This window comes from Caloenas nicobarica, chromosome 2 (assembly GCF_036013445.1).
Source record: "Caloenas nicobarica isolate bCalNic1 chromosome 2, bCalNic1.hap1, whole genome shotgun sequence".
Classification (NCBI taxonomy): domain Eukaryota; kingdom Metazoa; phylum Chordata; class Aves; order Columbiformes; family Columbidae; genus Caloenas; species Caloenas nicobarica.
Window position 1 is genome coordinate 133,136,089 of NC_088246.1, and position 27,318 is coordinate 133,163,406.

Consider the following 27,318-nt stretch of genomic DNA (forward strand, 5'->3'; position numbering starts at 1 on the left):
TTCAGAATCCTTCGTGATACTTCCTTACTCTAACGAAAAGCTTTTCATATATAGCCTGTGGTCAGTGATGATTAAGCCTATTGAAGGAATACATCTCCTCGGGCAGGCTGTGAAAATGTGACACTACTTGTCCCTGGGCATTCTTCTTTGGCTCCCTTCTGGAGCTCTGCCACACTGAGGATCCATTTTGAAATCCTAACACTATTCTGTAAAAATAATGCAGCTTTGTCTTCTAGCTTAAAATGTGTTTTTTTCAAGAGTGGTATCACTCATGCACAGCCTGTTAAATGAACACTTGTATTCAGATAACTTGCTGATTATGCAAAACAACTCCGCCTGTTATGGTACACATTCAGTGCAGAAAATTGCTCTGTTAGTTGGACTGCTTTTCCCGTCACAATGAAACATACATCTGCTTACAGCTAAAAGTCCAAGTGCCTGATTTACTAAAAATTAGTGATCCATCAGATTGATGGGCAATCTGCACTCTTGGTGCCTTGAAATTTCTTGCATCAGTCACCAGATCATGATTTACTAATAGGGTTTCAGGGCTTGCAAAATAGCACAACTCTAACCACATATTAATATTTAATCTGGCATTTTAAGTGCACCTAACAAAAGACACCAGAGCTGCTGACAGGACCCTAAATTGTGAATTTCTTAAAAAGCAATTGGGTATTTCCATAGTGGTTTCTTGTGGAAATCTGAAATAAAAAGAAATACATGAATTAAGCCCTGCTCATGAACTCACAAGCTTCTGACTATATTCTCTTGAAAAACAGTTTCTAGATTGTTTTTTCATAGTCTAGCTTCATTAACATAAGACGAAGCTTTCTTTGGCAGTTTCACTGTCCACAGCTCCTGATGGCAGAGAAATTTTGAAACTCATTTCTATATAGTCTGCAATTAAACAGTCTGTTCTTTAAATATCGAATCCACTTGGCAAGTCTAGAAAAGCACTACATGAGGGTAAAAATAATGTATAAATCACAAAGACCTCTTTATTACCATGAAATTTAGTAACCAAATCTGCACAGACTTAGTAAATTGGGCCCTCTGTGTTTTGTATAGCATTTGTAAGTAACCAAGATAGGCAAGAAGCTGAAATACATGTTGATAGTGTTTCTATCATTTCATGGCTTAAACAGAGCAATAGAGTGAGTTAATAAGCAACTTCTCCTGCTGCCGTCAGATGAATATTCTAATTGTACAGAACGTATATATGCGTGTCTAGAAAAGGGTTTATTTGTTTCTTCCATTTTCATATGCCATAATTTATGAAAGATGTTCCCAACACCACCTGTAATAACAGAATGTTTATTAGTGTGCAAATGAGGGTTATAAATGATGTTGCTTATCTATGGAACAAAACACAAAAGACAACTTATTAGCAAAAGACAAATTGCTCAGCAAGTTTCAATGAGCTGCTATGTTTGTCATGAAAAAAACCTTTTATTTGCACAGATCAATGCTTTTATAATCCATTTAAAATAATATACTTGCCACTAGGTGGCTATTTCTGATCAGATCATTTTACCATTTTAATTACATTTTTAATATCCTGGCTGCATAAACAAAGATAAATCACAAGGCTTGCACAATCAGACTGCTAGCTCAGGCACAATCTGTAATAATATCAGCTTTTGTTTGTGCCTCCTCTAATTAGATTCTGAAATCTAGGCTTTATCAATCAATAATTTTAATTTCAGAATTGCCTTTTGATCTTACATTTCATGTTTGTTTGCAGAAAATGATCGGTAGGACAAAGCTGATAATTTATGCAGAAACAATCTCTCAGCAGAGTTACAAGCGCATTCCTAGCCATCAACACAACCCGGCAGACTAAGCTTGACACAGGTCTAATTAGCATGCAGATATGTGTCGCCTCATTGGCAATTCAAATTGCTTTTTTATAATGTACCTCAAATTGTGCTACTCAAACATTGTATTTGATTTCCAAAGCCCCCTGGGCATCCCATAATGTCTCCCTTCATCCTGGGTATGAAGCATTTATTGAACAATCTGCTTCGACTCTGGCTATCGTTTCGAAAACACCCCAACATCGGAACCGTGGGACCAGCTTTTCCTCCTCATCAGACAGCAACTTGTTCTTCTGTGGAGCAGCAGGTGCCACGTCCGTAGGTTTAGCGATGATATGTTACCTTGTGAGCTCCTGCTCCCACGGTGGCTGCTCTGTAGAGGGCTTCGTTCCTGTGCCACTCATTTAAAAAGGGGGAGGATGTCTACAGAGCACACATTAATATGCGGCACATAACCACGTCTCTGAATGCCAGCCTTCCATTCTTCATTAAACAAAATGGCTGGATTGCAGTGATTGTTTTCCCCTCCACACACGCGCGCGCGCGCACAGGCACACACACCACGCACGCAGACACATACCCACACACCCCCCACTTGCACACCGGCTTTCTCTCTTTTCCTCCTCATGCACACGCACGCACTTTCCCCACACACACAATCACACACACAAACGACGTTCCCTGCCGTGGCGTGTCGTTGTCAGCGCGGTGAGTTATGTGCGAAAAGTTATCTGCGGCATGTGTGACACGCGAGGAGATTCCTGCCAATGTCAGGGCCCTTTTTTGCCATGCAGCAACAAGTGGCAGAATCAATGGTGTACAGTTATTCAGCAATGTAATTCATTTCACTGGCTTTGGCTCCTAGCCAGATCCGCCATCTGTCTCTTGCTCTCCCTCTCTCTCTCTCGCCTGAATTTGTCCTACATTTCGTAATGTTACGTGCTTGCCATCCTTATTCTATGTCAGAGGTACAGCACGAGCCTCATCCCCGTTCCGGCGTGGAGTTCTCTGAGTTCGGTGGCACTTTGGATATTCCACTTCAGTGCCATGGGAAGAAAAGGGTAAGCAAAAAACAGAGGGATAGCTGCAAAGAGAATGGTGCTCTTGTATCCGAAAGCCAGAGCCTCTGCTTTTTATTTAAAGCATTGATATGGATCCGTCTCACATGGGAACTTTTCCTGCTTCGTTAGAGTATCTTCGTTTTCTTTATTGGATGCTGGCACTGTACGCCACTGCACAGCTCCGTGGAATGCCTGCTGTTGGATACTTGCAGATCCCTGCCACCAAGCAACCTCCTGCATTGGAAATCGGGTGACTACTCCAGGATCTTATGCGTGCTTGCTGTTTGAAGCTGCAGAAAAGTGAATAATCAATTAAGTATTGATTTCTTGTAAGATTTGGTAAATTTCAAAGGCAAGACAAAGAGGATGGCTTAAGGAAAGCACTGCAGGGACTTGGCGTAAATTAGACAACTAACAGCAGTGCAGAATAAAATAACACCTCAACTGAATATTTCCTTGGAAGAATTAGCACTAGCTATTGGAAGACGATGGTGGATTTAATCAAGACGGCAGGCACGCTTGAGTTTTAACCGTGAACCTGAAAGAGAAGCTAATTATAACCACCTTTTTATATGGAGCTAATTTGACTGAATGGATGCAAATGTGCTTTATTTATGGATGAAGAAGCAAGCCTTACAGCATTGACTTTGGGATCACCGCATATGCTAAGCTTTACAGCTTCTCTAAAAGTCAAGACTACAGTACATTTTTATTTACTGAGAAGGTATTTATATGTAAGCATAAGCTAGCCGTACAAAAGATTCATCAGAACAATGTACTGTGGCACTGAGGATCTAATTATAATTTTGCAGCATTTCATGTTTTCTCTAATTTGGTGCTTTTCAACCCTTGCTTGTGACGGGCTATAAATGGGACAATAAATGTATGATTTAAACTATTGTGATTTTCATTGTGTAGTTTATTAATAGTACTGTAGTTTTCTTAACGTGTTTCTGAATTATTCAGCAGTAATTTATAATGAAAGAAGCAGAACTGGTGGGGTGGTTTTAAATCCATTTATAATCTTCTTACAGATCTAAATGTACAGGTTCTACCAGCCGATGAGCTCTATAATTACAAAAGAATGTTGAAATTTTCAGATAAATGGGGCACTGACTTTACAATGGGCACAATATTGTATAATCAGTAAAAGAAGGATTGTTATATTTTGACTCTGTGGAGACTTGTCTTGGTTAGTTAACTCCTTCTCTGCTGATAATGGTAAGCAAATGTACTTTATATGAGAAAATGGGGGAGAACCTGATGTATTAGTTTGATGTTTTGCTAGTCTGAAACCTTAGCATTTTTTTTTTCAATTGGTTCCATTTCTATTACTTTTCTTTTCCCTATTTGCTTCTCTGGGTTTTGTCGTTTGGCTGGTTTTGTTTTTTTTTTTTTTCCTCCTGTCTTGCAATCTACATTCCCTGAGCAACCACAGGAACCAAGTTACATTAAGCTTCAACACAAAGACGATGTAAGAATAATGAATCCTCATTTGCATCGACATTTGTATTCAGATTTGCCAGGCTATAAACTTGGCAGATCAAGCGGAATATTAAGTAGCAGCTTCCATAGTAAATTGCTACTCTCGCAATTGCTGAGTCGTTTTTCCTATTTTTGTGTGTGCATATGTGTGTGTGTGCATGTGTGTGCCTGTGTATGTGCATATCTGTAGTGGCAGGTAAAGTCTCATGACTACGTGATTTCTGAGAAGTACATTGGCCCTCGTTCTCTTTCAGTATATGATGTCAGTTTATGCAGAATAAAACAGGAATACACCAGCAGTAAGGATTTTAGCTGAAGATATAGTGTGACATATGACTAAAGTATTAACTCCTGTGTCTAGAGACTGTGTGAAAGAATTCTTTAAGCAAATAGATAAACACTATTGCAAAAGTAAACAGATCTTCTGTATCAACTGGAGGTTTGATTTCACTGCAAGTAGAGTGCGAAGCACGAACTGTGAAATAGCACTAAATCTATCTGCTGCATAATGTGGCACACTGTTTAATTTGTGATGGGATTAATATATGCATGCATGTTTCCATTAAAAACTTGAGCCTTGGTATGTGTACAATCAGGTGCTCTCCACTTTGATTTGGTTAGACTGTCTCCAGCTTTACAGTAGTATGTGTGAGACCAAAGCTGGCCCTTCTCTTCCAGGGTTGAGCATTGGACCTTTTCCTTCACTGACACTTGCTGAAGAAGAGGTGCTCCTAGCTACGCATTTCTCTAAGAATTCCTCCCTTCTCTTTCGGCATAGTCTTTTCCAGAATGAATAATTGCAAAAGTGGAAGATTTACCTTATGATTCTCCTTTTCAACTTTGTGTTATTGAAAGTAATTTATGCACAAACCTTGGAAATTTTAAGTTATCCGTAACATGTATTAAATTATTTCAGAAACAGTGAAAAAATGCTCAGTTGACAAGTGCTAAAAATGCTCCAAGACTCGCATTTGCTACCCACAGATTTTAAAATAGCTGTCCTGGGACTCAGGGGAAGTTGAGAGTGTCACTGAATTAAGAGATGCAGGAAATGATCAGGCGTGCAGGAAATGCTTCCAGTGCCTTCTTTTTGTACATAGCCACTCCCTACCACACACATTAACATAAATCTAGCAAAAAGAATGCCACTATAGTCTATAGCATGTGTTTTCATAACTCTTTATAACAGCCTTCTATGTTAAAGAGGTACTATGACAGGGAAAAATCCTGGAGTTTTTTCTAGTCATTCATAAACAATTTGAGGGACTGAATTTAAAAACTTAATCTATGGCTGGTTATTTAGCTTAATCCATCGAAAAGCGAGAACAATGCAATGTCTAAACCTGTTGTAAACAATATTGTACTATATTATTATTGTCTATAATTTCAGCTGGGAAAGTCATATCAGCTTTGTTCTCTGTTCGAAAGAAGTGAAACCTAAGTACTGTTTAGATTTGCTTTCTTTTTACTTTTTATGTAGTAATAGGATAATTGATCATCCAGGGAATGGTCAGTTGTAATGTAGTGTTCGCTAAGGGTAGAAAATGATATGCTGCTCATGTAGAACAGTAACCTATGGCTGGCAAAGGCAGCCATGCATTGTTATTCGTTTGCTGTTCTTGAGAAGCTTTAGAACTTGATTCTTTTACTCTGGGGGAAAGCATGAAATACGATGTCTCCTTCCTTTGAAAGAATATTCTGGGCTACATTTCCAAAATGGTGCATAATGTAGAAGGGAAGGGTAGAACTTTCAAGATATGTTTCCATATTCTTTTTCCTTATGTGTGTCATCTTGATGAATTAATACTAAAGTTGTTGTTTGGGTAGCTGCCACAAATTGTTTTGGAAATCTACCCCAAAACAGCGAACAAAGTCGTCCTTTTCTGAGAAAGGAAAAATAAAACAATATCTCACTGGCTTTCCAAACAGGAAGTCCAGTGGAAAAGAAGCCTTGAGATGTAGGTTACAAATCCGCAGAGAATATCAAATAAATAAACTGTAATATTTTTGCTGGACATGCATTTACAACAGTCATATACCAAAGTGAATCCTTTGAAAAATTAATTCCTCTTGTATTTTTTTCCCCTATACAAAATTCCTCAACAACTTGCTGCATGTGACTGTAGAACCCAAAGAAAGGAGAAATGAATGAAAAGTTCTTTAAGCTCTAAACACATTCATCATATTCAATGACAAAAAGATAAAAACACCTGGCATAAAGGAAGTTGTGAAGCTAATATTTCCTAGGAGAAACTACAATCTGTTCTCTGGCCTTTTATGTGTACTGTGTTGTTCGGTAAAATACTGTTGTGCTATTCATAACAAAAATGTACTGTGTGATAGGCATTTAGCATCACTAGACGTGGTGTAGCACAGTCAGCCCAGTCACAGTATACAGATGCTTTAGAAGGACAGCTCAAGGCCTGTTACAACATTTCAGTCTAACTCGTTGTGTTGCTAAAAAAATTAAGATACCAAAACCACAGAGCTCACTATATAGAGTAAGGGTCAGATCTGCTGGCCCATAGAATTTAAAAGGAAGCCATCATTTTTTATAATTATTCTTCTGATTGAAGATCCTTTTGAGTAACCTAGTGTTGCGTTGAGTATCTCTCCAGGTTTGTGGTTGTTACTGGAAGCTTGGTTGCCTGCTCCTGTCACTGGGGTGGACTTCATTTTGGGACTGAATTGTAAGCTTTCTCCATCTGCAGGAATGTAGTTTCCTGAATAGTTTTTTTTCTGATTACTTCATGCATGTAACAGCAGTTTGAACTTAAACAATTTAGCTATTTCTGTTTTATAGACAGTAAACCATTTTCCCTTCATGTTTTTTGCTTCCTAGGCACAAAGGAGACAGAGATGATTTTTAAAAGAAGCAAATAGGTAAATAGGCAAACCAAGGAAGAGATAACAGATTGAGACTGGGAAGTGGCTTTTGCATTGGCTTTTATAAATGATGAGTTAAGTCTTTCTTTCTGAGGTGAAACTTATGTGTTCTCCTGCTTTATGGTTCCTTCAGTGGTACATCTTTTGAGACACTGTGTCTGTAATTTCCAATTGTGCATGCTGCAGTAATTTACAACTAATAATTGAAGGTTTTGTGCAAGGTTTTCTAGTTTTGCTAAAGAATTTGCTGGGAAAGTGCAATCTGCTAAAATGTGTTATTTGCCTTACTTTTCCAGGCCAAGAAAAAGTTCATTTTTTCCTTAATAAAATAAATATGCTTTCAACACCAACAGCTTTCACACGACAAAGCTTTTAATTTAATTGCCAGGACTGAGTTAGCTATTTTCAGTTTCAAGCTGTCCTTTGATTACTAAAGACAAAATTGTAATGACTATAAATATTATTAGATAATGAATAAACGGGATATGCACAAAATTCCCTCAGACCTGAGATCTCTTTCTGTGGTTTGTTACTTATTGCATCTTGTATCAAATTACACTGCAATCCTGTAATTTGTGTTTGTATAGCATATAACATAAGGTTCCAGTTCTGATCAGTATCATAACATAAATAATAATAGAAATGCATTGTTTTAGACAATAGGCAAGCTTTCCAGGGTAGTTGTTTGTTTGCATAATCAACACTGTCTCATTTAGTTTAGTGGTTTGCTACTTTTAGCAAAATTCTGTAGTCATTAATTGTACTTTGAATTTCGTTGGCAATTTTGCTTAACAAAAACAGATTTTGATGCAAGATCAGCTCTCTGAAAACCATGCCATCCCAGGCTTCATTATTGTCACAGTGAGTCATATAGCAAGCAACATGGAAATCACTTTACCCTGCACTGAACTTGGCCAGTTCTGGGGCTGAATTCAACACTTGGGTAACAAAACTCAGCAACTGAGCACAGGGGAAGACTGAGGAAAGGAGAATCTAATTTCTGAATTTTAGGTTATTGCAGTACAGACGTGAGAGGCAAAGGCAAGTTTCTGTGAAATGGAGGAGGGAATACTGGATGCTGATAAAACATGTACAAGGAGATGGAAAATTAAACAATACTTTTACTCTTAACCAAATGTCCATAGTTAAAATAAAGAACAAGAAACAGAACACAAATTCCAGTCATTGGAACTTGCAATGTGTAACTAGCAGTTTCTCCTAGATCCATAATTTATGCTGGAACCTGCAATGAATCATGACACATAGAAGTGGTTCTAGGCTGCAGAAGATAAATCTAATGACACATCAGCTATTACTAATTTAGGGCTGCCTGCTTCTGCACCCTGTAATGTGAGTGGGAGTTTTTTGTGAACTACATTGGGAGCTGTATTTGGTCTTATTCACAACACAACGAAGTTACTTGTGCTATACTATGCCAGTCATAAATACTGAATAGGAGATAGCATTTTAAATATCTGAAATATTCTGAGATGTGTTTATGGGCCATATCCAGTTTAAAGTTTGCTTGTCCTGCTTTAAACCTCTTCCTATTAACAGTTAACATAGTAGTTTATCAGTGCAGTTTAGAGAAGTATTTGATTTTTTCCTTTCAGGAAAATCGAAGTTTTTGCATAATGAATCCTCTATATAACAAGTAAAATTTCCTCAAAGCAACTCTTCTCTTTTTAAACCATCGTAGTGCTCCTTCTAAAATATAAATAAAATACTGCAAAAGAGAGGTTAAAAATGGTCCATATATGAAATTTGTTTTCTTCTTCTTACATTTCTCAAATTCATTTTAGCTTCTCTTGGGTTGACAAGTGCATTTGTGTTCCTACCAGCCAGTAAATTCCCTCCTGAAAATCTATGCAGTCAGAATGACCTTGGTAAATCTTGGAACTGTGGTAAGAAAATGAGGATGAACTAGCATCCCACTGATGTCTATCAGAATCTTCTTGACAATTAGCAAGCCCAGTATACCAAAAAATAGAGAAATTGTCTATGGTGAAGCTGGTGGTCAGAAATCGATGCTTAGGGGGAAAATGGGAAAAGTGAAGAAGGGAAGAGCTATGCATGTGTGGTTGCATCATATTAGATGTAACAGGCAACGCTTCCCCCATAGATCTACTTCAATAAAACAGTTGGAAGGAGAGAGCACTCTTCTAGGAAAGCATTAGCGCACAACAATATACAGAGCTTTACAGTACAGGGAAACATTATTTACACTGTTTAAGCAGTGGAGTTATTTTAGGAAAAAAAAAGGACAAATTTCTTTCTAAAATCAATGATTGAATTTTTTACTCTGTTACTTCTTTAAATTTTCTACCTACCTTACCTACCTACTTTATTTTACACTTTCAGCAATATTGTGCATGACTTCAAGGTCCTACCATCGAAATTGTTTTCCATTTCTTATACATACTACTTCAAGAGTGCTTCTACTCATACATAATGACTAGTACTGTCTGGATGATCTTCTGAAAGTGTTGCATGGTTTCTCAGCCAGATCAGAAAAAAAAAAAAAAAAAAAAAAAACAAAACAGAAAGAAGTTGTTATTTTCTTGATTATCTACAGAGACATCAAGAACTGAGGAGAATTTTATCTTGTTCTCAGTAAAAATGGAGGATTATGAAAAAAAATGCTTAGCATCCTGTGAGGGTTTCTAACAAGTCATCCACTCTTTTATTTAGTTATCTTTTACTAAATAAATCTAAGTTCTGGTGTTCCTTTTTACTTGTATTTTCTTTCCAAGATTCAGTTAGCATTTCTCTGTCGCTAAAAATGGATTACAAGGATGGTGATTCCTAAGTTTTGCTTTCACTGGCATTTTGTGTTAAACAAAAAAAAATAAACTGTTTTTTCTAAACTAAATCCAAGATTTTGAGGCTGAATAGATATTTAGGATTTGGGGCTTTTTTCAGATGGGGAATGCCCATTTCAAGGGTCATGAGATACAGCACTTTCTAAAGTCAGGAATCTGTCCTAGCTGTGAAAAACAGGAGTCTCCAGTCCTTAACATAGTCTGTAAAAATGTTAACTTCAGGCAATGGTGCATTTTATATGGGAAGTCTTATTTCTTTAAAAAAACGTCATTCATGCTGAATTGATCTAACACAAAAAGGCAGACTGGTTTTAATGTACATTTTACAGTAACTATGTATTCATGCATGATTATAGTGAAGAGTTCTATTATCCAAGCTGTTAATATGGTAGGAAATGCAATACAGAGAAACATAGTAGATAGAGCTGTTGTTTCTGCCCCTGAAGGGGCGATACTGGACAGAGCTGGCTTGAGCACTGTTATAGCAAACATGAAAAGAGAGGAGTTTCTTCCATTCAAAAGAAGAAAAAATATTATCTTTTTATCATCAAATCATTTAGAAAAGAAACTACAGATGGGTATTCTGAAAGCTTATATGAGTCAGAAAGGTCAAAAACTAATTTCTAACTTGTGGAAGACACCCTCCTGACACTTTGAAGTGTGATCTTTTTCTTTTTCTTCTTTTTTTTTTCTTTTTCTTCTTCTTCTTTTTCTTTTTCTTCTTCTTTTTCTTCCTTTTCTTTTTCTTTTTCTTTTTCTTCTTCTTCTTCTTCTTCTTTTTCTTTTTCTTCTTCTTCTTTTTCTTCTTCTTCTTCTTCTTTTTCTTTTTCTTCTTCTTCTTTTTCTTCTTCTTCTTCTTTTTCTTCTTCTTTTTCTTCTTTCTCTTCTTTCTCTTCTTTTTCTTTCTTCTTTTGCTTTTTTTTTTTTCTGGTGGTATCCTTGGCCAGCCATACAGCTTGTTAGACAGCCAGACTACCGCATTTGACTTTTCTAAAGACTATGTTGGCCTTTTATTTGCACCTCCATTTAGTTTAAGGCTTGATCTATGAAGGTCTATTTGGTTTGGTTTTGGTGATATCTTTACATTCTTGTCATTATATTTGTCATACAGATCAAGATTATTTACTGTGATGGTCTCTCAGCCTTATAATTTGCTACTTCCAAACATGTCTAACTCTGTAGATCTTCAAAATAGGATGGAAAACTATATATAAAACTCAGTGTTTTTCATGAAAAGTGTTGAGTTACAGAAAAAAATACACAATAACAATCTAGAATAAGGGTCTGCTTTTGAATCTATGACTGTGCACTGTGACGTGATCTCAATACTATCCCAAATGAAACTGCCTATAATTGCTAATTCAAACAAATATTTCTAAATAAAGCATTTAGTCAAAAATATGAAAAGCCTCATATTCACAAGCCCTGGTCCTCATGGGGGACTTCAACCACCCTGAAATCTGTTGGAGGGACAACACAGCATGGCATAAGCAATCCAGAAGGTTCCTGGAATGTGTTAATGATAACTTCCTTCTCCAAGTGACAAAGGAGCCAACAAGGAGATGTGTTATGCTGGATCTTGTTGTCACCAACAAGGAGGGGCTGGTGGGGAATGTGAAGCTAAAGGGCAGCTTTGGCTGCAGTGACCATGAAATGGTGACATTCAAGATACTTAGGAAAGTGAGGAGGGCACAAAGCAAGCTCCCTCCCCTAGAAGAGCAGACTTTGGTCTCTTCAGGGATCTTTCAAGTAGACTACCATGGGATAGAGCCCTGGAGGGAAGAGGGGCCCAAGAAAGCTTGTTAATATTCAAAGATCACCTCCTCCAAACTCAGGAGTGATACATCCCAACAAATTGGAAGTCAGGCAAAAATGCCAGGAGGCCTGCATGGATGAACAAGGAGCTCCTGGACAAACTCAAACACAAAAAGGAAGCCTTCAGAGGGTGGAAACAAGGACAGGTGTCCTTGGAGGAACACAGACAAATTGTCTGAGCAGTCGGGGATCAGGTTAGGAAAGCTAAAGCCCTGATAGAAATAAATCTGGCCAGGGATGTCAACAGCAACAAGAAAAGTTTCTATAGGTACATTGATAAAAGGAAGACAAGGTAAAATGTGGGCCCTCTCCAATAGGAAACAGAAGACCTCATTTCCCAGGATATGGAGAAAGCTGAGATACTCAATAATGTTTTTGTCTCAGTCTTCACTGACAAGTGCTCTAGTGACACTGCCTAAGTTGCTGAAGGCAATCATAGAATCATAGAATATCCTGAGTTGGAAGGGACCCACAACAACCATCAAGCCCCACTCCTGTCCCTGCATAGGACAACCCCAATATTCACACCATGTCTCTGAGGTCATTATCCAATTGCTTCTTGAATAGTCTTAGGCTTGAGGTCATGACTATCTCCCTGGGGAGCCTGTTCCAGTGCTCCACCAACCTTTGGGTGAAGAACCTTTTCGTAATGTCCAACCTAAACCTCCCCTGACACATCTTCCTGCCATTCCCTCAGGCTGTATCATTGGCCGCCAGAGAGAATAGATCAGCACCTGCCCCTCCTCCTCCCCTTGTGAGGAAGCTGTAGACTGCGATGAGGTCTTCCCTCAGTCTCCTCTTCTCCAGGCTGAACAAACCAAGTGACTTCAGACCCTCCTCATACAGCTTTTCCTCTAAACCCTCCACCAACTTTGTAGCCGTCTTCTGGACACTCTTCAGTAGCTTAATATCCTTTATACACTGTGGTGCCCAGAACTGAACACAGTGCTCCAGGTGAGGCCGCACCAGTGCAGAGCAGAGCAGGACAATCAACTCCCTCACCCAGCTGGCAATGCTGTGCTTGATGAACCCCAGGACACAGTTGGACCTCTTGGCTGACAGGGCTCACTGTTGGCTCATGTTCAACTTGCTGTTGACTGGAACCTCCAGATTCTTCCCCCAGAAAGACCTGGGGAACTATCGATCAGTCGGTCTCACCTCTGTGCCCAGCAAGGTCACAGAGTAGATCCTCCTAAAAATTACGCTAAGGCACATGGAAATAAGGAGATAATTGGTGACAGTCAGCACGGCTTCACTAAGGGCAAATCATACCTGAAAAATTTGGTGGCCTTCTACAATGGGGTTACAGTGCTGGTGGGTAAGGGAAGGTCAACTGACACCATCTACATGGACTTGTGCAAAGCACTGTGCCATGTGACATCCTCGTCTCTAAATTGAAGAGACATGGATTTGATGGATGGACCACTTGGTGGACAAGGAATTTCCTGAATGGTCACACTCAAAGCATTGTGGTTCAATGTCCAAGTGGAGAACAGTTATGAATGGTGTTCCTCAGGGGCTGGTATTTAGACTGGCACTGTTTAGCATCTTTGTTGGTGACATGGACAGTGGGAATAAGTGCAACCTTAGGAAGGGATGCCATCCAGAGAGACTTTAACAGCATAGAAAGGTAGTCTCATACAAACCTCAGGAAATTCAACAAGGCTGAGTGCAAGGTCCTGCACATGGATCCGGGCAATCCCAAGAACTAATACAGGCTGGGTGGAGAATGGATTGAAGCAGCCCTGAAGAGAAGGACGTGGGTGTGTTGGCTGGTGAGAAGCTCAACATGAGCCAGCAATTTGCACTTGCAGCCCAGAAAGCCAACCGTATCTTGGGCTGCATCAAAAGAAGAATGACCAGCAGGTCAAGGGAGGTGACTCTCCCCTTCTATTCTGCTCTTGTGAGACCCCATCGGGAGTACTGTGTTCAAGTCTGGGGTCCCCAACATAAGAACAGGGACCTGTGGGACTGAGTCTAGAGAAGGGCCCTGAAGATGATCAGAAGGCTGGAGCACCTCTCCTATGAAGACAGGCTGAGACGGTTGAAGTTGTTCAGCTGGAGAATAGAAGGCTCTGGGGAGAACTCATAACAGCCTTCCAGTACCTAAAGGGAGCCTACAGGAAGGACTGTTTACAAGGGCGTGTAGTGATAAGGTGAGGGGTAAAGGCTTTAAACTGAGAGAGGATAGTTATAGATTAGATACAAGGAAGAAATTCTTCACTATGACAGCAGTGAGGCACTAAAACAGGTTGCCCAGAGAAGTTGTGGATGCCCCATCCCTGGAAGTGTTTAAGGCCAGGCTGGATGGGGCTTTGAGAAGCCTGGTCTAGTGGAAGGTGTCCCTACTCATTGCAGAGGGATTAGAACTAGAAGATCTTTAAGAGCCTTTCCAACCCAAACCATTCTATGATTCTATGATCAGAAAGCATTAATTTTTTTATCCTATCTCAAAGAATTAGTGTCCCTAAATATGTACCAAATATGTATTTACTTACATTGTAAGTAAAGCAAATGGAAAGGAAAAATCAAGTATAGGCAGGGGAAAAAAGATTTGGTAACCTGCCATCTGATAGCAGGCATATTTCCCATTATTGTCAAATGTGATTTTTGCTTATAAAAATTACTTTCTGGGACACAGGAGAAAGTAAAAGGGGGTTACTGACTCAATTACAGTCCTGATACTTCAGCCTTACCAAAAAAAAAAAAAAAAGGAGAAAATTAAAACAAACAAACAAACAAAAAAATGCAGAGGTTAAATCTCCTGGGAGTTTTTCATATACGTGAATGATTATAGCCACATCCATCTGTTTTCTCTGCAGGAATCTTGTAGCACCTCACCGTAATCAGGGTTAGAGGAACATTCAGTGCTGGACAAGAGTCAATCCTGAAAGACGACATGTATTTTCCTACTAGAAAAAACCCTGTTTTTATCTGGACCTGACCGAGTCATCAAATTATTTTTCCTACTTGAAAATCCTTTTCTGAGATCCCCTTTTATCTTGAACCAGAAATATGCCATTCATGAACAGGTGAAAATATCTGACTCTAGGTCCTAGATTCAATTTTATTTATATGAAACATTCAGAGATCTGTCCTTATTTATAATTTTTATTTCACTAAAAGAACCATTTGAAGATACAGTTTTTTTCTTATTATAGACATACTAGGAACAAGTTTAGGATCAGAGTTAGTGCATTGTTTCTTTCTTAGAAATTAATGTACCACATGTTGCACAGAAGTTGTGGTTTTGATTACAAATATTGAAATTTGGAGGCAAAAAATACACACAATCTACTCTCCCCAAGGAAAAAAAAAAAAGAAAAAAAAAAAAAACACAACAAAAAACCAAACCAAACTTACTGGATTTCACCTGAAGGTTTGCAAATCATTGTGTGAAATACTAACCTTTCACTGCATTCAACAGATCCTGTTATGTGACAGTATGAATCTTCTAATCAAGCTGCTTAAAGCCCTCAGGCCATGGCTTGACAATACAGTAAATCTTGTTTCAGAGTTCTTGCCATAGGACTGGAAATGCCACAGCCACATGATGCAAAGCACTCCTCTGGTATAAGACCACTCATATTTCTACCAACAACTTTTTGCTGGATCAGCTATCATTTTTCCTCCTACAGCTGACATAAAACCTCTATAAGAGCAGAAAGCTGATATAAATACTATATTGCATGTTCTGGCCTGTTCAACAGTAATGCAATGTCATATCTACATTTGAACAAAATCAAATTAGTACTTCATAGTGCAAAAATCTAGTACAAGTGGTGGTGAAATTGCAGCTTCAGGGAAAAAAAAAATTACTCTGTGAGGACATTGCTGATTTCCAAAATATCTGAAATTGCCAGAAGTGTTGTGAAGTCATATACTGAAAACTGATTATAAAATTAAAGACTTTGTTCTGTTACACACATAGAAATAGGCTCCTAGTGGATCTTACTTAAAGTTTGAGTCTACAAGTTCTACCACATAATACACTCTATTAGCAATAAGAGTATGCAGTGTGAGACCCTAAAATTCCTGTTGTCCTGTGCTATATTGTGTGTAAAAGTGTGTGTATTATGTTTTTTATATATTTTTTTCATTTGCTCTAAATGTTAATCAGAAATTCGGAAGGCGTGACATCCTCCTACAGTATGTTCTCACTGGTTTCACTGCCAAAGTTTTCATGGTAATCATCAAAATTTATACCAACAATTGTCTCCAACTGTGCTTAGCAGTAAAATAAGATGGAAAGAACATTTTCAATAACAAATTGTTCATTTGTATGCAAACTACTTGTGCTCAATTTGTTGAAAAACACTTGCTTTTGCCTTACGCCCACACTAGTGCTGTTCCACAATATTCCAGTTTCAGCATATGTAGCTCCTGGCATAGCTTGCAGAAGAAAGGGATTCTGAGGAGATTTCAAAGCTACTTGTGTACAGCATAACAGTTGTCTAAAGTCTAACTGAACGGTTAGCATCCAGTATAATAACAACATGCTTGATACTGCTATACTTTAAATACAGTTAAAGGAAGATCAACAGATGACCTAACAGTTATTAGTAGTCCAAATAATAAGGCTCCTTCTTATTTAGTTGCATTTCTTTAACGCAAATATGTTATAACACCCAATAATTTTATACTTGGAACTCAGAAGGGTCAGCTTTTAAAGTTTAAATCAACTGTTGGCATAAAAGACTGTAAAAAGACTTTTGAAGTGGAAAGTATTAACCAAAACTGGAAGGTATTCAAAGGCAAATTAAATGGATGTTCATAAAGTTATAATTTTACAAACAAGTTAGGTAAAAGGATGTTAAAAGGAGAAGCTGAAGAAGCAATAAAACATGATTGAAATTTATAAATAAAATAAATATGTTGAAACAGTTTTGTGAGATTCTCGGAAGAAAGGTGAGTTATGCCTACTCTTGCTTTTGGTGATGATGATTGTAGGAAGAGAAGGAATGCGAGTGATTATGGCATTATTGTAATACTTTCAGTAACTCGGATCATTTCCTGACACCGTAAAGCCTTAGGACAAAAAGCAGCTGTAAATACCTGTTTTCTAGCCACAATCAGTGACATCATAGTTCTTAATAACAGAGACTTGAAAGAGCTGTAATTTTTCAAAACCTCTTCTCTAGGCAGCATTGGATTTATTTACTCAGGAAAGAGAATTAAAAGGACTGTGTCTGGGATTTTTGTTTTTTGTTTTTTTTGTGTGTTGGTTTTACATTTGGGATTTCAGTGCATCTGGGTACCACCAAATGTGACACTACTTCTCAAGTCTTATCTTACTGGTGTTTGTATGCCCTTGACCTGACAAAAGTGAGCTGGAAGTCCACTTGTCTGACTGTTGCAGAGGCTCCCAGGCAGCAGCTATAGCGATATTATTCCTGGCTGTCATGAATTGTATTGCACAAAAGCTTTTCTTCCACCTCATGCATGTAAGGTGATGAGGAAACCCAGCCTTCCCATTTTGGAGAGTGCAAACTGCTTACCAGTCTGAATTTTCTCTCCATCACCCACAGAAGAGCTGGAAATGTGGTTGAAATCACCCTGTATCTGAAGCTTCCAAGCCTTTGTCTACTGACAGCTTCTGCTGAAAAACCAAAATGGGGGATGGCGTTTTTCAGCTTTTCTGTGATCACTTGATGTGCAGTTCCTGGATTCAGAGGTAAGTATCACACCATCTTACAGTCACAGCTATCAGATAGTTCTGCATGAGAACAGTTTTAACTGTAAACTGGAAGTAGCTTAATACGCCTAATAGATATGACTGTTGTCCTTATCCTAGTTTTCTGTAACTGATGCTATCTATAACATTTTGCATTTTTGTGCACCAACTAAATAAATTTTGAGTCGAATTTTCCTTCAGTTTGACTGCTTAAAGAAAGTCTGTGGCCTGTCTGCCTGTCTGTCTCTGTGTATGCATATAACAAAATAGATTTTCAAGGTGGTAATGTGAAATATACAAGTAAAAGTTCAGAGATTGGCGGTAGACCAAATCATATGTCTCATATTGAAAGAGAATTACTTGGCTGAATTTGCTCAAAGAGATTTTGGCAGCTTTACATTTGTGTTTTGTGCCAGTAACAGCCATCAAAAGAAGCACCAAGATTTTTTTCCCCTCAAACTGCCAAATTAAAACATTTCCTATCAATTCCTTAGTTTACTGCTCTTTCGTAGAATCATAAAGTAACCAACTATGTGAACAAGAAAAAAAGTCTGAGAAATATTAGTATCGAGCTCTTTTCAGTCAGAACTTTGTAGAGATGTTGGGTTGGAAGGCACATGAAGAGGTCACCTATTTTATTTCCCTGCTCTGTAATGGATCAATTATATACAGAGTGCTACTGACAGACATTTGTCTAACATGTTCTTAAAAAATAACCATTGCAAGGGCTTCCTTAACCTCTCTGAGCAACCTGTTTCAATACTATTGTTTTAATAAGTTTTCCATAATATATGAATTCAACATTTTTCTGATACGAATACACTGATTACTTCATTTCTTACCACCAGGGACTATGAAGAAAAATTGATCATGCTTATAACAACCGTTTGTTTATTTGACTACTTCTACCATTACTGTTCTATCTTGGTATTTTTGTTGATTGACTATATATAAAACACTGGTCTCACTGGTACTAAGTTTGACCTTGTCGTGAATCTGATATCACACTATATGCTTGTATATATAAAAATATTGAGAGAGAGAGACTACAGTTTCTAAGTGAACAATCTGTAATAAGCGTAAATATTCAGGTAATAGATTTCACAATTTCAGAAATTACAAAGTATAGATAATATATATAATATATATTTGCACTTTCCACTTGCTGTACAAATATGACACTACAATGCATGCAAAAATGATACAAAATCATGAGTAAACTAAGAATACAAAAATTCATTCCATATCCAGAAATAGCTCCTGTGGCTTTGGGATAATCACATTCTCCCTATTGACTGGGATGTGAAGGTATGTATCAGCTTCAGGTTAATTGCTTCATTGTGAAACATTGTTTGTTTGTGTAAGGTACAAAAATATACAAAGACATATCAAAAAATAAAAAATATCACAAACCACTGGTGCTTCTGAGCTGCTAAAACAGAAACAGAGAAAACCTTTAAAAATATGTGCTTCAGTTTAGGTCAGATTTTGTAACCAATGAACTTTATGCAGGTTCACTTCTTTATTTTTCTTTTTTTTTTTTTTTTTCTTTTCTGAACAGTTTACCCAACCATCATCAAAATGAGTTGTAATGAAAAGAAATACAACATTTAAAAAAAAAAAACACCGAAACTTTAAAAGACCTTAAAGTTCTGAAACTTTTGATCCAACACATGTTGTCCACAGACCTTAAAGAGATTTCCAAGAGAAGAAATAAATCCTTCTGGTTCCAAATACAAATCTAGAAAAAAGGCCAGAAAGGGAGCAAGAACCCTCATAAAAATTGGAACATTTGGGTCATTTTCCCAAAATCTGACGTATTTACAAAGGCTAATACCCATTTTCTGGCTCCTAGTTTTTTATATTCTTTAGTACTTCGTGGCAATTTATCCTTCAGGTCACATGTTAAAAATAGGATACTGTGTCTTAATAAATGAAAAAGTTGTAAGATTTGATCATTGGTCCTACTCCATTCTCATCGCTTGTATAGGATTAACATTCTCAGAAGGACAGAGACACTGAGCTACAGCTTCATTCTCCATAAAGGAGAGCACATTTTTATTCAGCAAAGAAGTAGCATCAAAGTACTTTCTAGTTCTTTGCATGCAGTTGTTTAGAAACTTGTTCTCTCTTTCCCTTTCCTTATATGCCTTCTCTGCTCACCAGCCTAAGAGAAAGTATTGCTTTGATTAACTTTTGTCTGTAATGTTCTAAGACTTAAATTCTCTAAAATATACGTTTGGACTCAAATTTGTAAAATTTTTATAGAACAGTGTCTAATGATCCAATCAGTACAACATAAAAATATTGTCACAAGCAATTCTTTATTTTTCTCTTTTATGTTTAATGCTGTGACCTGAAATTGCAAATGTGATTCTACTTGATGTGTATCTGTAGAGAGTGAAAAGAATTTTGGTAGTTAAAAATGACTGCCTTGTTAAAAATCTTACTCCTCATTTGATCTTCTCCTTTGAAACCATTCTAAAATATGACAAAGAAGATAAAGAATCTCAGAGAAGGGCAAGCTGTGGGCAACATTTGAATACCTGGGGATCTGCCATATTCCTATACCAACACATTGGCTTAAAGAAAAAATGAATAAATTAGTATTTATTGATTTTTTCACTATTTTTAAATTGATGATACAGTCTGTAATGAGATCAGGCTATTATAATAGGATCATAAATGAAACCCGTCCATGAGTTGTTATTAAAGATGCATCCATATTTTTGTTTTAGTTCATTTTTTATGGACTGTATAACAACTAAAAATGTCTTTACCATGAAAATGCCTGAGCTGCATTTTGTGCCCATTTCAATAGGTACATCTATTGTTTCCTACTGTTTGTACTTTACCTGGTGTGTGGTGGTTAATAAAGGAATAACAGAAAAGTAGAAATTCCCTGTGTTCTAGAAGGCGGATTGCAAAGGACAATAGCTGTGGAGTGGATCTAAGCATAGTCTGTCAATTGGTGATGTCAAAGGACTGTATTAAAGCATCCCTCTTTAGACACATATTGTTTTAAAAGAAAACATTTAACCCTGGAGGGAGCTCTGTGTTGAGTACATTATGGTCTGAATGACTGAATCACAGCCCACGCCTGGGATCTGGTGTTGCTTGTTCAAAATCTGGCTACACTGTAGGCAGACGACCAGTGCCCATCCTCCAGATCGGGCTTCTTCTGAGCATGGAGTACATAGAGGGTAATGGTGAAGGTCTCAGGGCTGAGATGGCACTTAAACCTATGCAGTTTAGATCACACCCTGATAGCCTGTCACATGAACCGATGGCCAAAGATAAACTTAACTGGAAGAAGCCTGGAAGTGGTTGCAAGAGGAAAAAATAGGTTCACTGAATATGCTTCCTTCCTAAAGAAAAGAAGTGTAAAGCTGGTGTCACATTTTAGAGGTTGTTTGACTGACATAACTGAAACATGAGAAAAATTATTTTGGAATCTGTACTTTTTGCAAGCTAGAAGTGAGCATGTCCATTTCAATGTATTATTATAGCTGGAAGCCTTTTCAAAGAATCTGAAGCAGGTATGCATAAACACTTATAGCGTCCATTTCTGGCTACCAGAGAGCTTCCATGCTGATTTTATCAAGCTTTGTACATGATTACTACATTTATCCTAATGCACAGTCTTAAATACAAGTAGGTAAATGTGGCTATGGCTTGCTAGGTTTTACTCATATTTTAAACATTAAGAGCTTAAATGAGCTAAAAAAAAATAGAACAATCAATCTCACATTGTTAAACTAAGATCCTGAATTTAAGGGACGTAATTTTTTTTTGTTTGGTGCTATCTATAGTATTCTGAAATATTTATACTACCTAGGCACACAAAAAAAGCAGGCATTTAGAACTGCACATCAGTCTTCACTTAGAAGTGCTTTGTTTTGTCTAAGTCACACCCTAAGCATAATTGTAACATAGCATTTGATGTTAATTATACCGTACCTAGGAAACACCCTGGATTTTATTTCAAGGCTGAATAAATATGCCAAACGTTTGGGTGCTTCCACTGCTGGCAGCTAGTGTCACAGTAGGAAAGTCCAGCTTCTGACAAAACAGGATAAAACAAGAATTTTTATAGACTTAGTGAAAATATACATATATGCATGAGTCAGTAGAATGAGTCACAAAAACCATGTTTTCACTGGAGAGGAAGCAACTTTAACCAATATTACTGAGTCTTAGATGGGTCAGTCTTTTGTTGTTGTTGTTGTAACTAGTTTTATGACACCCTCTTCCTACTTCTCATTTACCTACCCTACGAATGAAGATCACGGCTTTCTCAGAGTTCCTTTTGATCTGTAAAACTCACATCTGAGACAGCAAAGTGTTTAGGGGACCACTTTCAGCTCAAAGAAAAATAATTTTCTTCAGGAGGAGAAACAAAATAGTATAAACCAGAAAAAGAACTGTTACAGAACAAGCATAACACTAGAAGGTATTGGTTTGTTACTCAGAAAATGATGTCTGATGCCTACCTTTTCTAACTGCTGCTTAAGGTATTCACCAGTGTGACACTTTCCAATGCAATAGAGAATGAGGTGGCTACAACTCTCATATGCTCTGAAAATTTTAGCCTGCTATTTCTGTTTCCCTTAAAACTCGGGTGCACAAGCCTTAGTGTGACCCCCTAGCAGGAAAAACATTGTAAGGATCTGATTGTTGTCTTATTTATATGCTCTCACTCATACCTTTTGCAGTGTACTAGGCTGACAGAAAAGTAACTGGATCCATAAATGCAATCAGCAATTTTAAATATCATAAGAGCAGAAATATTATTCTTAGGTAAATTTGTATCTTACATAAAAGAACCCCAATTCAATTAAAAAAAAAAAAAAAAAAGGAAATACAAGTGCCATGTTCTTTACATTTACTGGAGTTGAGTTGATTTCCCTCAATATTTGCACGTACATACAAAGTGTTTACAATAATCCTTGCTGTAATTGGCTGAGCATAGATTTGGTGAATACCAACATCAGCAATTTTGGTGCATAAGTAATTGTTGCAGTGGAAATTTCTGATTTTTCAAAAATAAATATTGCATAAAAGCATATTAAATCTCAGTTAATATGTCTGAACTTGTTCAAGAACATGGCCCAGCATAACCAATAGAACTAGTTTTTTATTCAGCAGAGATCTCTTAAATTCATTGCCTCACTGCACACTAAATCTGTTCTTTTAGCAGGTTTTTCTTTTAGCAGGTAGTCAATTAAGGGGGGGACAGGTGTCTTCATGATATATATCTTGGCAGTGAAGCGGATGTTCTTACATTTCAGTTATCTTTACATTTCATCATGTATTATTTAAAGACTTGTATCTTACCTAAAGTCCTGATTTCCTAGGGTAACGATTATATTTTTAAGCATATAGATGGTGAGGGGAGCATACTTGTGTTATTAAGTCTCTTTCTTTTCACATTCACAATTCTATATATGTCGACCAGGGAAGAAATATACCCTCTTCTGCTTGTAATTCTCACCCTCTACTCTTCCATTAACTAGCATATGCACTCCACCTTAATGTGCATAAGTAAACGTACACCATAAGTTATCATTTAGAAATTTAGAATAAATGACAAATAGAATGTTTAAAATGTACAGGCATTAAATTTCTGGTCTTCAATGTTAGACAAGTTTCATAGCCAAAATGTCAAAAAGGATATAGGTGCATTTGGAGTGACAGAATACAAACAGATCTGTAATGTTTACCAGGTTAATTTTAAACTTCTGAGCTTTAGAGTGATGACACTCATTGCTATAAAGAAATAGAAAAAGGACAGCAGATTCTTTCATCAAGTGTATGCCATAGAAGCCTAATTTTTAATTAAATTCCCTACAATTTAGTGCTCATAGAAACCAAATAATTGAAATATTAGATGATTCTGAAATGTAAACCTTATTTCTAATGTAGGCATTAAAATGCTGTTATAAACAACCATTCTATTCTTAATTGAATTTTCAAAAATATCCATTATTTAAAAAATAATAAAGGTACTAATGGAGTTTGATAAGATTACTGTAACTGAACACTGCTATAAGTTTCAAATACTAGGAACACTGCATGCACTACAGATGAATTAGCTGTTCTTAAATTAAAGAATATTACAGTCAGTAATGGTATGACATTCTTTTTTATAGCCATGGCTTAGGTTATAATGTGACAGAAAAAAAATGTAATGTTTCCAAAATGACAGTTTTTAGATTTGTGTTGCCTGAGGTAGTTCAGCTGAACAATAAACTATAATTTGATTGATGGAAAATTGAAGTGGTTCATCTAACTTGCCAGGCTGTCTTACCCAAGGCTTTGGTTTTGCATGTATGATGATGTATCACAGTTTTAGAGATAATGTTGTTTGTATTATACATGAGATTTTTTTACACATAAAAATGAAGACTTCATTACCCAGTAAAGATCAAAACATGCTATGGATTAGCAAGGAATCAGATTTATTTGAGAACGGATTTGTACATCAAAATGCGCTCTCTTTGTGAAACCAAATGATAAATAACATATAGGACCAGAGTGTCTTTATTTTTATGAGCAAATCAGCCATATCGCTGGTTATGAAATTATTAACTTAAAGGAAGGGTGACATCTGTACCCAAGAGAAACAATCAGAGTGTGGTAGCTTTTCCTTTATCCAGAATTAATCCTGTGAAATAAGAGACTGGTCAGCAGAAATCTTTTAGAAAGAGCACTAACATTTTTATAGATGTATTAATATATACTTAAGAAGGAAAAAGAGATCAATGAGAAAATAACAGAGATGCTATTAGATACATATTGCTAATATTTATATGGGGTTTGGGCTTTTTTTAATTACTGATGCAGTGTGTGTACAGCAACAGTTTCAGAAAAATTACTCTATAATTTACTTTTAGCAGCTGTGAGGACAATTTTGAATTGCTTATACCATTCAGCCACCATCCATTTTTTCCCTTAAATATTTTGCATCAAGCATGATGCTTGTCCTCTGCTCTTCTGTCATCAAACTAGCAAGACTGTCCATTTCTATATAGATAAAAATAAGGCATGGCATCTACTTTCAGCTGCTAAAGGAAGCAAGGTTTGAGAAAAGGAACCTATAGCTTGGAGTATTATTATAATGTCTTGTTTTGATTCTTCTTTTCCCTTCATTTTCATTCGAAAGGAAAGGCCAGCTGTTATGCCATTTTGAACAAGGGTCTTTCTTGCTCTTTCTCTTCCTCCTTAAGTATATGAAATAGCTAATATTGGCTTTCCAAGTGAAACTGTAACACTTGAACTTGAAGAAACAGGAATATTACATCTCTCTCTGCTATTTATTACCCTGTCAAACACTAAACAAGGCTATGATCAAACAAAACTGTGGTAATCCAGTCTTCTGGGAGATTTAATTGGCATACTACACTCTATTTTTTCTACAAATTGTCCTGAATTACAGACATTCAAGATTTGGGGCTTAATCGACAGATAGGGCTGCTTATTATTGCACAGAAATGCAGGAGAATTGTATTTGAGACTATCCTTGAAGTAACAGAAGATCTGTCTCTAATGAGATTTCCAAAATTACTGTAGGGAATTCTCTACAGTGGAAGTGCTTTCTTCTCGGGTCATTACATTGCCATAAGTCTTAATTTTCCAGGCATTTTACTCCTTCTCCCTCTGTGTCATGCTTTTTATCAGGTTCAAACCTGGAAATACCATTGTCTTTTCAAAACTGCAGCTTAAAACTGAACCATACATTCAAGGAGATGAATAGAGACAATGCATCAACAGTAGGATTGGCTTTTCTCTGTTACAAAAAACAAAACGAAACGAAACAAAACAACAACAACAACAAACCCCACCAAACTAACAAACAAACAAACAAACAAAAAAAATAAGGTCGACAGCCATGTTTTCCATATTTTGCAAAGTAAACCAAAGGATAAGGAGTTGCAAGATAAAAACTACTTTTATATAAGGAATCTGGAGAGATTTTTAATTATGGAAAGCAAAAATCAGCTAGAAACGTAGCACTGGAGAAGGCATTTCAGATCTGCTCTTCAAACTCTCAGACAGCACATCATATAATCCCTTTTATAAAATTGTTGAGCTATATCTGAATAATTTAGGGGAATTTTTACTGCAAGCCTCTTAGGAAGCCACCAGAATCTTACTGCTTGGTAAAGGAGTGGGTTAGGGATATCCTTCCAGTTTCCAGAAAAATAGGGTAACTGACAACTTATTTCCAGCTCCTCAGCTGGGAATAATCAATATAATGTTTCATCTCAAACAGCTCTTCTTTCATTCTAGTATTACTAATGGTTTATTGATGATATATCTATTTTGGGAAATCACCCAAGGAAAACAACTGAAAAAGAGTTGGTAGGAGGAGTATTAGCTGATGACCATGGGATCATCACTGGTCTGGAGCCATGAAAAGGCAAACTTACAAAGTGAGAGGTCAGAGCCAGCAATAGAAAACTATCCATAACAGTACAGCTTGGTAATGACTACATTTCCTCTTGCCATCATTCAAGGATTAAATGAAACTAAAGGAAGTATGAAACTAAAGGAAGCAAAAGCAAAGGAAAAACAGCAGGGATGATCCCCTTTTCATGAGAACATCAGAAAGAGGGAAGAGTCAAACTAAAAGGCAATATTGGTCTAAGAAATAGTGGTGTGAAATTGGTCCTGTGTGTCTGCAAGTTGGGAAAAAAAGGAAGTTCTGAATTGATTGGCCAAAGAAAACCTTGAACAGTCTACTAGTTGGTGCAATGGGGTGAAAATCAACCTGCTTTTAAACCACTTCAGACACTTCACATCTTCTGGCAAACTCCATCACAGCTTGACTTTAAAACATTTTTTTCTTTGTTATAATATTTTTTTCCAGTATTTAGATGCCTTTGATTATACAGGTTTTGAGGTGGTTATGCATGCATTAATTTCCTTTTTGTAAGGTCTCTTTATCTGTGGCACAGATTACTTTTAGATTTGACTTTTGACTTCGAAATGCTTCACACCTCAAGTTCTTGAGCTCAAGTTAACCATATTCAAGGTTTTCAATTCAACTAACTTTATTACTCAATTCCCATACCAAAATAGATTCTTTTGAAATCCCAAACCTTACCTACTGTCCTACTTTTGTATATCTTCACTTTAATTTAAATTGAATCAGCTTCTTAATTAACTCCATATTAATTAATTACTTAAAGTTATTTTCTCCACGAGTACTTCTGAGGGCTACTTGATTAAGAAACACGTCAGCTAAACACATTTAGGAATACAGATTTCCTTTGGCTATTAGTTGCAGTTGTTCTCCAACGTATAACCTGAGAATTAAAATTTCTCAGTGTCATAACTGTTGAGAACAGTGTTTCTCTCTGCTAATTTTACAGATAACTCTATCCATAGACATATCCATATCTGATCCCCTGGGTGCAAAGACTTCTATCATGAACTACCCCAAAGGAATTTCACCAGCCTTCCAAAAAGTGACTTTGGCCCTGGAAGATTCTCTTTAATAAATGCCTATTTCTTCTTTTATTTTTTTTTTCTTTATATTTTATCATATGCAGCATTTTTCTACCATTTTTTTGCCTGTATTTCTGGATAAGCCCAGATCTGTATTTCATACCTGTTTTCTTTTCCAGGGAATAGATCAATCAAGTTCCTTTTGTCCCCAAATGTCTGTTTCCTGTCCTCTGTCACTAAGTCAGGATTCTCTACTTTGCTGTACAGGTCCCTGACATTTGAGACTACTTCCAGAAGCACAA